Source organism: Vanessa cardui, chromosome 20 (assembly GCF_905220365.1).
Source record: "Vanessa cardui chromosome 20, ilVanCard2.1, whole genome shotgun sequence".
NCBI classification, from domain to species: domain Eukaryota; kingdom Metazoa; phylum Arthropoda; class Insecta; order Lepidoptera; family Nymphalidae; genus Vanessa; species Vanessa cardui.
Genome location: NC_061142.1, coordinates 10,610,442 through 10,624,979, shown reverse-complemented (window position 1 = coordinate 10,624,979; position 14,538 = coordinate 10,610,442). Strand labels below are relative to the sequence as shown.

The 14,538-nt window shown below is 32.1% G+C and overlaps 1 protein-coding gene across 1 annotated transcript in view; it reads left to right on the top strand.

Moving 5' to 3' along the window:
• The window catches only part of LOC124538608 (hemicentin-2), a 323,521-nt gene that overhangs the window by 278,587 nt on the left and 30,396 nt on the right, over positions 1–14,538 (top strand). The window lies entirely within an intron of this gene.

The following is a 14,538-nucleotide window of genomic DNA, read 5'->3' as shown; positions in this document are numbered from 1 at the left end:
TAAAACCATTACATATGTGTAACTAGGATGACTTGTATTACTCAATGTCACGACATCTGTTGACGTTACTTATGTTTCGAGGTGTTACTGTCTTTATCAAATAATTAATTCTGATCATATGTATAGCTTACGCGTTTTCCTTTAGTTCAAACTTGCCTGTCATTGAATTTATCTTTATTTACATTGGAACTATTTTCATCGAAGTTTGTAAATCAAAAACCAAATATACATATTGAAGCAGGCTATTAAAAGCACTTTGAATCATCGTGTTACGGCGTTCCATTGACCGGTGCGTAAAGTAGATTCTACTGAGAACCGTAGAGAAACTTAATATTCTTTAGCACTTTAATTACGGAGTATGTCAAGAAGCTGCAAGTTAAATTTATATGAATTAAAGAAAAAACAAAAAAGAAATGCCAATAAATAAACAAATACACTTTTCGCTTTAGCTAATGTTCAAGGCACTCCACATCTATACATATAATAAAATTTGAGTGTCTGTTTATAATATTAAAATAGCTATTTCTTACTCAATGCATTTGTATTTATACAAGTTACATACACCAAAATAACATTTTTAAATTGTTTGTCTGTCTGTCTGTTTGTTCCGGCTAATCTCTGGAACGACTGGACTGATTATGACGGCACTTTCACAAGCAGATAGCTGATATAATAGGGAGTAACTTAGGATACAATAATATTTTTTTTTTTGTTATATTCAAAGGCGTACAAGGTCGCGGGCACAGCTAGTTATGCTATATGGATACTCACCATCTTTATCAAATTTTCGATAAGTTTAGCGTTTGATTTGTGTCAGTGATAAATAGTTTTACTGTCACACTTAAAGCTAACCTTATTTCTATATCATAGCCTTTATCAATCTTTATGTTCACCAAATATTTATCAAAGAAAATGAAAACTTTTTATGGGCTGTTAGCGTTTCCATAATAATTGGCAATAAAGGTATTCTCCAAAGTATCTTTATCGAATTCTTATTTACTACTAAGTATTGTATAATATTGCGTTTATTTTCCATTATTGATTTGATTTGAATAATACTGAAATAGACATTCATTACGTTCGTGTTCATAATACCTTTGAAAGTCTTCTAATAAAATTAAGCCTACATTTTTAGATGTTTTGAAATAAGTCTATAAACTGAGGATCCTTTACCTGAGGTTCTACATTCGAATACAGTTTTGCTTAAAACAAGCTACTATGCTTTTCTGACAAGTGGCAAAGATGCTAAGGTGCTAGGAAATTACAAATCCGGGCCTCGGATAGCACGTGACATGTTAGTGATATCGCTATGGAGAAATATAATCCTAAAAATGTGTGGATTGAGAATAGCCAAAAATAATTTGCATAATATTCTAAGTAAAAACTTGTTCTTTTTTGTTTAGTAGGAAATCAAAAATTTCCAAGCGACACAAAATATTCAAATCAAATTATTTGATAGATACTCGACTATTTTTCGACATAATACAGAATGTAATTCTAAAATACAATATTATTATTCTTGGAGATCATTCACCTTAGTGAGATAAAAATAATTAATTTATGTATTCGCTACTATCATGAAACAATAATACCAATATGTTGAAACATTATAAGTTATTTACAAAGTTTGCAGGAATTAGGGCCATTTTTATTGAGGACACTTTAACTTTTTTTTAACATTTAAAATACAAAAATAGCTTTTAACATTAAACAGCAAACATATTCAGGTGCTTTTTGTTTAGTTAACACGCTATTTGTATAATGCGCTGAATGTTACTTAACATTCTAATTTAGTACACCATTTGCACACCACTTTGAATTCAAGAGAAACTAATGTCAGAGTTAATTAGAACCGAGCGTTGTCATTGGCTAAATGGATATATTAATGTTTGATGCTTAAATAAATAATATATTATATACTGAGTCCTATTCCCCTTTCAGTCTACGTGCGTTCAAAATTTAGTATTAGACAGAATCAGCTCGCGTGTTTCCGTATTCCAATGAGCACGTTTTGTTTTGTATTTATCAAGTGTTGACTGACATTTAACTTACACGATTGAATTTTGCCATTAAGTAAATTTATTGAATACTGCGACTATGGAAGTTAGGACAGAGCACATATCTTTTCCACTTTCAAATAAAAAAAAAACGTTATCCTCTAGTCCGTCACATTTATGAGAATCTATGTATAATGTATGTCTTCAATCACTGAAACTGACAGCGAGTTTGAGCTTTAAAACTAATTAAATACAGACAATGCTCGCGAAAATTCAAAGTTGAGATGGCCCAGTGGTCAGAACGCCTACATTTTAACCGATGACTGCGCGACCAAAGCAAGATTCACTAAATTTTCATGTGCTTCATCTCGAGCTCGAAGGGGAAGTAAAACATCGTAAGGAAACCTGCATGTATCAACAATTCTGACACATGTGAATCCACCTCACAATCTTCCCCTTAATAGGAGAGAAGGCCTCAGCCCAGCAGTGGGTAATTTACAGGCTGTTACTATTACTATTGCAAAGGTCACGCGAGCTATTTGGAAAATATTTATCGTATGTGATGAAGAAATATGGAAGAAGGCCACCGGAATACGTAATGTGGTCTCCGTGTATCCATTCACAAGTAAACAACAATAACAGCGCGGTAACGTGTTTGGGATTATGATTTGTTTTTATAGGGTATCATACAACGTTCGAACCGATTTATCTACCTATATTAATATTATAAATGTAAAAGTAACTCTGTCTGTCTCTTTGTCGCTCTTTCACGACCAAACCGCTGAAACGAATTTGATGAAATTTGGAATGAAGCAAACATGATCTCCAAGAAAGGACATAGGCTACTTTTTTGCCTAATAAATGACAACCAAGACTTAAATTGTGTAAATTTTATTGATGTGTGTGTAACCTTCCCTTATGTATTTGTTTTTATTTAATTACATGACATGACATGACATTGACCACTTCACCGTTTCCAACTCTGAGCATATTATATATGTTGTGATTGTGTGTGTAGAAGTTACTATTTTTTTAAATATTTATTGTTGACTAATTATAATTAAAAGTCCCACCTTTGCATGAAATTACAAATGCTCTATAAATTAGGCACACTTGTATCAATAATAACAACTAAAATGTATTTTTGATAAAAACACATATATAACTTTGAGAAAGTAGGAAATGCGATTATTTTACTATAAAAACTAAAAATCATTTCCAAATAAATCCATCCGCAAACAGGATCCCCATTATTATCATATTAACATCGTCCTATAAAACTTTTTCCTCCACACCAATAAGAAAACGGGTAGGAAAATACCCGTGTTTCCAACTTCACGTCTATTTGCATCTGAATATATAGCATACATACAACTGCTTTAACCTGGATTGAATCGGTTAAAATCGGATAAGTAATTAGAAAAGCAATAGAATTTTTTTAGATGCAACAATAATCCATTGACGACCTTCGTGGTCAAGTAGTGTGTACACCGGTTTTCATGGGTACGCTACTCCGAGGGGTTCGATTTCCTGCCGAGTCGATGTAGAAAAAGTTCATTAATTTTCTATGTTATTTCGAGTCTGTGTGTTTCTGGTACCATCGCTACTTCTGATTTTCCATAACACAAGTACTTTAGCTAGTTACATTGAGATCAGATTAAGGTGTGTGATGTTGTCCAATATTTATTATTATTTACCTTCTTATATTTGGGAGAATCTATCTAACTAGTTCTAGTGCCACTGAAAGTCGATTGATAATTCATTTCGTGGCTGACCTTGAAGGAAAATATCGAGGGAGACATAAGAATGAGGATAAAAAATTGCCACGTGGTTTCCACCAACCGGCTTTCGTTTAGCGTAGTGAAATACGGTTCCTTCTCCTCGAAAGGGGAGGACGCATTAGCTCCCTGATTGAGCACTAGTTTTATTATGTTTGTGGTCGTATTGAAGATACAAGATAAAGAAATAGATTAGATATGACTCATACCAACACCAACCGAAAAATATAATTTATTACGAATTCAGCTATTTGAACTTACAAAATTAAGTCCTAATTAAAATCGTTTTGATACGTTTGAATGTATATAGTACAAAACGATATGTATCTACAATACAAACTATATATGCAAACATACAGCTCTATATTTTTTTAATTTTCGAATGGTCCGTTTTGTATAAAATCATTTGTGTCAATGTTATAAAAGCTTACAAGATTTGCGCCTGATTTGCACTGGCTTTGGGTAAGTCCGTAAATTAATGCACAACGAACATCTCATTTACTAAGATTGTTGTCTTATTTTTAATGTAAGAAATGGTTTTAAATTTCACATAGTGCCAATGTGACAACGATGACTTTCCATCAATTTGTGATAGGCAACTGTCGTTGCTAATCTTTTGCAAGTTAAATTTATATATTCATAGGGTAAGCAGATTTTCTCCCAGTGATTATGAGACAATATCTTCACATAGAAGACCGGTTATGGTCTTATTTCAAATAGCTCCAGCCGTCAATATGCAGAAATTAAAGAGAATCCTTGATCGTAACTTATTAAATTATTACAATTTAATAAAGATTTAATTTTAGAGCGGAATAAAGTTATTGGCCTGTTATAGAGAATTTATGTATTTGACATTAATATTTAATTAAAAATAAAACGTAATTAAATAAAATATCACATCAAATAATGACAAAAGAGGTAAATATTACGATTGAAACTAAAACGATTCCAAGCGTTAAGAAACGAGTACCATCTTATTTTGTCCGTATTATTTCAATTAGACCATCACAGGATTGTGATTGCAAGTGTGTTTAACAATTAGTCTGCTTTCCAACACACGTTCATGTATTATGTAGGTCATTAACATTGTATTCATGAAGCTCTAAGTACCGTAACTCGATAGATTTGACTTCGTAAAGCATTTGACTTTCAAATAACCTTTCCTCTGCAATAAGATGGTACCAACGCTGATGAAATTAAATTAAGCCAGTCATTAACGTACTCACACTAATTGGTTTCCTGTTGTCGCACTCTCTTATTTTCCTAATTTCATTAAAAACGTAATACTGTTTTAATTAGCGACTGTTTGAAAGAATCAAGTGTATTGTGAAGTGCCTTAATGTTTTATCGTACATATGTCCAATTCGGGTAATCAATGAAATATAGTAACAGCCTGTTTATTTCCCACTGCTGGGATAAGGCCTTCTCTCCCTTTGAAGAGAAGGTTAGAAGCATATTCCATCACGATGCTCCAATACGGATTGATAGAATGCATATGTGGCAGAATTTCCTGATGACGTTTTTCTGACCACCGAGCTCGAGATGAATTATAAACACACACGAAAATTATGTGGTGCTGATCTGGGTATGAGCCCGGAATCATCGGTTAAAATGTACGGATACCACTGGGCCAGCTCAGATCTCGAATAAATCAATGAAATAGTTTTTACATAACATTTTCTAAGTAAGAAGTCCTTGGAGTATTGCAAAAAGCTTCATAAAAAGTATAACACATCGCTTTATTGCTTCCATTGGTGACAGGAGGGGTGGCTAATTTTTTGCCCAGAGAATCGGAATTACGATTTAACGGAGAAATACTGCTAACATTCTTGCCACCATTCAACTCGGTCATGATTTATACAATTGTACATATTTAAGGCCTTAAATATTGATAATTTTTATGTAAAAATATTTTTTTACTTGTAATTTACGTTTTTTGTCTTTGAAAATCTATTTCCGATTATTAATTTAAATGTGTAAGCTTATTTGCTGATGATTTAATAATTAAATATTTCTCTCTTTGTAACTTGGGATTTTAAGTAATTCCTTCGTCGATTTGAGAGTGTAAATAGAAATATTAGATTTATATAATATTCTATGCGATTTGAAAATAGATCCTAGATAATTTAATTTTCAACAATTTTCAACTTAACAAATCCACTTTAATTTTTTCCCAATATTCCAGAAAGTTCACCAATTATTAAAACGCCATCTGATAATTATACAGTAAATAATTACAATAGAGTATTCAAAATCGATCAATGATATCGCGTCTCATTATTAACCCTAAATCACTATGCTGCTGTCATTACTCTGAAAATTTTAAGGTTCTTGTTATTTGTGGTCAGTAAGACCCACCTATAGTTTTAATTAAATGAATTAACGATAAAAGTAAAATGAAAATTTACTTTAATTTATTACATTACGATAATCCACAGCCTGGACAGTAATTCTACTAACAAATTGATGAAAATCTTTATAGCAACGTTCTCGTTCAGCCGTTTCCCTATTCTATTAATTCAACCCGCCAGTTGCGGTCCGGTCGTAGTTGGATCGGAATACAGTCGGGATTGTATCATAACCGATATAAATAAGTAGAATTGCCCTTCAGTTACGATTAAGCTGAGTTTTATTCGTGTGCATAGAATCGGAAATATTTTATAAGCGCTATATATTAGTAGAATTGACCCCCTGATCAAAATCAATGTTTAGGATCGCCTTTAATTTGAAATATTTAGTATAGTAGTATTATTATTTAGTATTTATAATATATATTTATACATAGCTTGATCATATTCTCGATATGATGTATAATATAAATAATAATAAGTTGTATCTATTTCAGTCAATCAAACAAAATACTTTTAGCAAAAAGTAGATTATAAATTGAAAACAAAAAATCTAAATGTAGAATCTAGATATAATGTAGATGTAGCCGATATAGATCCTCATCTATAGAACGAAACAGAATTAGTTCTGCATCTCATTCTTTGCCATATTAAAGTTACATTCCCTATGGCAAATAACTCTAAGATTCTCGCAATAGCAAACAGTGGCTGCTTCATTAGAAGACGATAAGCGTTATATTTGTAACGACAGCAACAATCATGTAATATCACATATCAGCTCTTACTACCTCGGGAAGACGTATTATGTTGATATACGACATTTTTACATTGGTGCCGTGTTTAAATCTTTAATCGATATCACATGCACTATTTTTGTTACGAAATACTCTTACACGGCTTCCTGTATAGTGTATAGATCAAAACCTTCACGAAAGGAATAATGCATTATTATCCAGACCATCGTTCTCTTTTTCCATCTCTAATTTCTCTTTCTATTGTATATCACATTTTAACCCTATATTATTTATAGTTATTATTTGAAAAATATTATTTAAATGAACTTCGTTCCAACTGGATGCCTTAAAGAAAACTCTTGTTGTTTTTTCTCAAAAATATTGAAATGCGTAAAGGAGTTACTTACTCGTCAGCTCGTCTCGACAGAATTCACATCAATGAACGCGTACAAACTGGTTATAGAACCGCGCAAAACCGACATGACAGACTTACACATTGACGATTCAAAAGTGCTTATAAAAGCCAATTTGAATAAAGAATAATTTGAATCTGAATGGATCAGATGTTATGATTCATACAATTTTTAGTTTGTAAAGTAAATTTTTAGTGTTAGAAAATAACATTATTTTTGCCATCCATGCAGGATATATTACACACATATATAATTGTATTTAACTAACATTACTTTATATGTTTAAATTTTGATTAATTGAAAAAGAGTATAGTTACTCTTTTTCAACATTTCTTGACGATTCTTCTCTGTAGAATCTGCTTTGCGAATTTGTTAACTGAAGATTAAAAGGTGCTTGTAACGGCCTACTTGAATAAAGTATATTTATATAATATATATTTTTTATTTTGAATGTTTAAATAATGCATTGTCCTTTCTATTGTTAGAATTTCCTTAAAAGTTCTAATGCCTAAAGAAAATGATAACTACCACGATAAATATTACGTGTATTTATTTATAATAAAGAATAGCATCTTACATTACAATTGCATAATTATTCATATAAAAATATGTTATATCATTGTGCTTCATACAAGTCATTAAGCGATGGGAAGCTGTGACTTGGGTATAATTAGCTACGTCTTGAAACTGAAAACTTTATCGTAACAGAAGATTATTACGTTGAAGTTTCGAAAATTTCGAGTTAATTTCGAAATGAACCTTGAAATACGTAGAAAGTTACAAAATACAAAATGAATTATTTCAATATTATTAATATGAGTCTGAATGCAATATTATTTTCATATTTCTAATCGTTTTCATACCACATTTTATCTGATTTATATTTATTTGTTTAATACCTCATTGACAAATCAAATACGCTTTTATAAGCTGTTAATTGCACGTGTTAAATAGTATTATGTGGTCATATCACACTTTGCAACTAAATTTTATATCACAACAACTTTGATCTGATTAACATAAAATTTTGAATATTTATGTATATTTTGTAATGTCTTTGATGATGTAAAAATAAAACTTATATGGCACAAGGGAAATGATTTGGTGTTTAAGTGAAGAGAGGATTACAAGAACTGCTTTTATACCCAATATAGTTGACCATTTTGACAATTCTGTCTTATCTCTTGATAAATAAGTTGCCAGTGTCTCTAACTGAAAGCATATATTAAAGTGATAATATAATTTATTCCAGCATTTAATTAGATTTAAATATTTGTCGAAATGTTATCACAATATAGTATTCGATCATTTTCGGAAATATGAAAAAATGGTTGACCATCAACTCACGGCGTGTGTTTATTCGCATTTGACAAGGTTTAAATAAGAGACACAATATGTTTAGGTCTGTTTAGCATAGATACAGTATAAAATTAATGATGATAAAACACGGTTTAATAATAATAACGTTGATTTAAACGTAGTTAATGCTAACAATCCTAGAATTTGCACAACCACAAACGTCATTAACAATAGATACATCCACATCTCTCTAATTATTTTCAACGAGCAATGTTTCGATAAGAGCTTTCAATAATCCAATATAATTATTGATGTAGTCTATTAATAATATTATATGTTTGATAATATTTATTTAAATCAAAAGAAGATACTTATAAATCCGACTAGTTACCATATCTTATTTTTGAATAGCATCTGTTATATAACATAACTAAAAGTAATCGAACTAACTTAAGCGTTTGACATGTTATTTCATAATAATGTTGTCTTTAAGTTACTAGATTTTCTAATTTTTAAAGTAGTCCTTCAATAGTTTTCTTCATTTCATTGCGGTCAACAGCCCTGTAGTTAAATTGAAAAAAAATATTTTCGAATATCATGATCAATTCACCGGCGTACCGCAAGGTCGTATTTTATAAACCTCTTTTACTTTTTCTTTATATTACTTTACACACTACCCACATTCACTCTTACTATCACTTTATATGTCACTTTTACGCCAATGCCTTGCAGATATATATGCATCATACTTCATGCTACATTTTATAGTACGTTTCAGTTCGACACTGAAAGAAAGACAGACATACAAAATTACTTTTACATTTCATCTCTATGGTATCTCTACGTATTTTGACTATCATTTTACTAAACTAATTGTGTTTGGAATGTAAATCGATTATATGTTATTTTCTTTATTCATAATATTTTACTAATATCCAACAATGCAAAATACTAATTAATATAATGTATTAGTGAATACCATCATGTGAACTGGTGACGTCAGAAACTTCACAATAAATCTAAAGACAATACTAATCGCCCTGGGCTTTTATATTATATAAATAATACAATCAGTTTTCCTTCATTCATGCGCAGTGGAGTAAAAACAAGTCCTTTATCTACATTTTATATAAGTTAGGGTGACCAAACGTAGCTTACAGGACATGTCCTGGATATAACAGAATCAATAAATAGTGTGATCAGATTTCAAGAAGAAATAATCTTACTGACCATTTATATTCGCAAACTTCGAATCCTCTATCTTATTCTTATATTGTCTTTACATAGTTCTTCATAAGATTTCAAAGAATCGTTGGTATACTAAGTTATTCACTATTGTTTGAATAAAGAAATATTGTACTTAAAATTCTCAAACATAAATTTATTTTCGATATACATTTTATCTTCTACTTGAATTTATGTCAAACATTTTAGAAAACGTTTTTATTTTGAGTGGAGCCCTTGTCGATTGAGTCGAATAATTGTCCACATTTGAAATATATAAATGATTGTGATTACTATGTCACTTTTTTACTAGATTTTTCTTCTAAGCCTCTCCTGGCTTGCAAAACGTCAGATGGTCACCCTAACATTCTCCACGTCATATCTCACAGCGAGACAAGTGAGATTTCCCAAAGGATATACAAGGTCATGTGGTATTTCTGAGTCTCAGATAATGTTACGAGCATTGTATGAATTATATTTGGGTCGGGTTGACTGAACTGACTTTTTGTTAGATGATCTCTCAATGTTTACGTTTTAACGGTATATTCTGGTCATTTTTTCTGGTACTTAATGTATCACGCCATCTCAGAGTCGACTCATTTCTTATAACATGTAGACCTTAACCGCTGGTCCTTATTAGATAAATAAATAAATATTGGACAAGATCACATACTTTACTCTGATCCCGGTGTAAGTAGCTAAAGCACTTGTGTTATGGAAAATCGAAGTGGAAGTAACGGCGATACCACAACCACCCAGATACATTTTAATAACTTTTAATACATTCGCCCGGGAATCGAATCCGTTACCTCGGAGTGGCGTACCCGGTGTACATACTACTCGATCACGGAGCTCTTTAAAGCTACTTGAGCAAGCACCAAAGTATTTTCCAGCTCTTTATTTATTTTCATAATTCACCTTGTGCTAAGATGTGAAGGCATCGTGAGAATACCAGCGTCTAATGGTTGAAATTCAGCCACACGTGTATCTAGGAAACTGCAATGAAACAGCGTAGTAGAGTAAGCCCTAAATCTTCCCCTTACAGGAGATGCCTTTCTCACACTGCAGGTAATTTATTGTGTGTTACATGTAAAGCTTTAAAAGGTGTAACTAACTGTGTTAAGTTTTTTGTTTGCATACAAAAACATTGAAAATTGATTAACTTTCAAGCAGCAAAAATGCTATCCATTGATGTGCATTTATATGTTTCCTTTAAATATGCATACGAAATAAATATATAGTAATAGATTATTAAAGGTTTGTTTATATCAAAATGGCTTAACAAAATATAAATCAGTCAGACAATTGGTTGCAGAGAACCTTCAGTTCATCGTTAAAAACCCTTCAACGGTTAAACTAAAAATTCAGTACTCAGCCAAAAGCTGGCAAGGGCCCTCAGACATTCCGCCGTAGAATTGGCACAAGTGCAACTTTGTCGCACTGAACTAATAGGTACAACAGTGCTTTGAAATAAAATTGTCCATAGAAAATTTAGTACAGCACTTACATATTTGAATAACCTGCTTTGCAAATTATAATTATTCAATTATAAGGTTTAACGTTAACTGTATCAAAATATTGAAGTAACAAGAAATAATATAACAACAGCAACGGCCTGTAAATTTCAAACTGCTGGGCTAAGCCTCCTCTCCCTTTGAGGAGAAGGTATGGAACATATTCCATCACGCTGTTCCAAAAATCATATAAATTGGTATATTTTGATGACACTGGCAAACTGCTGCAATAGAGTTATTTGTCATTCAGTATTGCCCACTAGCATACATACACGCACACATAAAATATGCCATCTATTTTAGGGGAGCTATTTCGTCTAAATTATGTTTTACCTAGCTCAGGAACAGTAGGTTTAATTACATCTCTATTTCATGTACATTGTGTATATTCTCTATACATTTCATCATTTGCATTAATTTATTTTAAAGTATTTAGTACTTAAGTTAAAATTTTGTTCCTTAAAATATATTTATAAAATTAATTAATTATGATAAAGTGGTAAGTTTTGATTTTGACGATAAGTTTGATGATCACCGCAAGTTATTAGAGTTCTTTTTAATGGAATAGGTTGGCGGACGAGCATATGGGCTACCTGATGGTAAGTGGTCACCATCACCCATAGACAATGACGCTGTAAGATATATTAACTATTCCTTACATCGTCAATGTGCCACCAACTTCGGGAACTAAGATGTTATGTCCCTTGTGCCTGTAGTCACACTGGCTCACTCACCCTTCAAACCGGAACATAACAATACTGCGTACTGTTGTTTAGCGTAGAATATCTAATGAGTTGGTGGTACCTACCCAGACGGGCTTGCACAAAACCTTACCACCAAGTGAAGAAGAATAGCCAATATCGGATTAAAAGGTCTGGTCTCTTGAAGCCACTTTTTTCAAATAAACACTCTGTATAGTCATAAAATTATCTAAGAACACATAGAAAGACAATAACACTCTTTATCTTTACAAATATTATAAACGTGAGAGTAACTATCTGTTATTTCTTTATACATAAAACACTGATCCGATTTAGATAAAATTTGGTGTGGAGGTGATTTGTTTCCCAGGAAAATACATGAGATACTTATTTTACCTTACAAGTGTGTAATGGGATGTTTCGAATGCTTATAGGTTCAGCTGTATGATATAATATTGTAATAGTAACTACCTTACATAATCGTGCTCAACGGGTTGGTGAACTTTAAATCTGTCCTTTTCATTCGTATGACAAATCCGAAATTTGAAGAGATATTCTCGATTTGTCACAAATTTCATAACCATGCCCCCACCCCCCACGCTTTGCTATCCAATCTTTATTACTTTCCGCCCATTCGGATTTGCAGTTTGAGGATAATAACGCTTTTAAACAATTTGGTGTTACGACGAATGGCTCGCTTGATAATAGCGTTATTAACATAATATTTAAGAGAGACCATCGGAACTTTGGGTGACTATTGCACGCTTTGTTGGGATTATGCTAATTTTATGTTAGAACTTTACCTAAAATATATCTGGTTTTCGTTTAAATTAATATATATCTAGCTGTTATAATGTTGATTTATCTGTTGTGAAAAGGACTTTATTTGTGTATCTGGTTGTTTTCGAATATGATTATGAGATTTTTGGCCATTTATATAAATGTTTTGTATATACTATCTCTTATAATTTATACCGTCTGTAATTGAGCAATTTCTTCGAATATTCACATTATATACACGATTAGTTAGACGTGATTGGATATTGAAATGATAATGAAATTATTGTTGTCCTCGTAAGTGATTTCGATCATTGATATTCCTCAGGGAACCTAACTACACAGGGCATAAAATAGTGGTCACATATGCAAACATAGGTGTACTTTCTTTTGCATCGCAATCGTTATGCCAAATGCTACACGAACCGAAAAATTCAGGTATCGAACTATAAATGCTTTTTAATAAATAAATTTAATAACTTCAACATAAAACCTCCTGTATGTTTCCTTAAGAGTAATCCATACAGCAGTCGCCCGCGGCTTCGCACCCGTTTTAGAGTGTTGGTTGTCATGTTTTAGGCGAAAAAAGCCTTAGTCCTTTCTTGGAGTTCAAGTTTGCTTCATACTAAATTTTACCAAATTCGATTTAGCGGGTTGGTCGTGAAAGGGCGACAGACAGAGTTACTTTCACATTTATAATATTAATATAGTTGATAGTTAAGATAGCAAGTTTTGACATACTTTTTGCTACTAAGCGTTTTATAAGTACCTATCTACTATCGTTCTGGTTACACTCAAGTCATTTATCGAGGAACTCTCGACATATTTTGGCAAGAATACGGATATCTTTATCAAAATATGGCGCAGATGCATCAAAAGGATTTTGTTTAATTATTAAGTATTGGGTTAGTAACTGGCATGTTCAACTATGCTAGGTCCCGCATTTAGGGTTAATCATTACTCTGCTCAGATTTTAGGCATTTTTATTATATATGTAGGCGGACGGCCTGATGGTAAGTGGCCAGCCATAAATCGTTTCTTATATTGCCAATGGACCACCAACCTTGGGAACTAACTTGTTCCTGTAGAAATATTCCCCCACTCACCTTTCAAACCTGAATACAACAATACACTAGTATTGTTGTCTTCTGGTATTGTTGTTTGACGTTGAATATGTCATTAGTACTTGGCTTTACCTAGAAGGCCTTACTACCAAGTAGAAGGGTGGATGATGTTCTGTTATAACCCTATTTATTTTTAATTAAGTTGCTTAATCCTACTACTATTATAAAGGCGAAAGTTTGTATGTATGGATGTATGGATGTTTGTTACTCTTTCACGTAAAAACTACTGAATGGATTTGAATGAAACTTTACCACAATATAGCTTATACATCAGAATAACACATAGGCTAGAATTTTTGAGGTTTCTAATGTGAGGTCGTAAAAAAACACATTTTTTGCGCTTACATTGCAAACGCTGGCTGAATCCTACAAGATAGATCAAAACAATGTACTACAGTATTGTACAACTTAAAAAGGTCTACAAAAAAGTCCGTGATGGTATATGTTTATCTCTTAGGAATAACCCACAATAACCATTTTTTATCCTTTACTTTGTACGAGAAATAATGGCTTATTTACGAAGCGATTTTAAGCGATTACTAGACTAGACGGGACGAACCTGAAGTCCACGCGAACGAAGTCGCGGGCAAAAGCTAGTTAAATTTTAAATTTACTCACTGTCATACAAT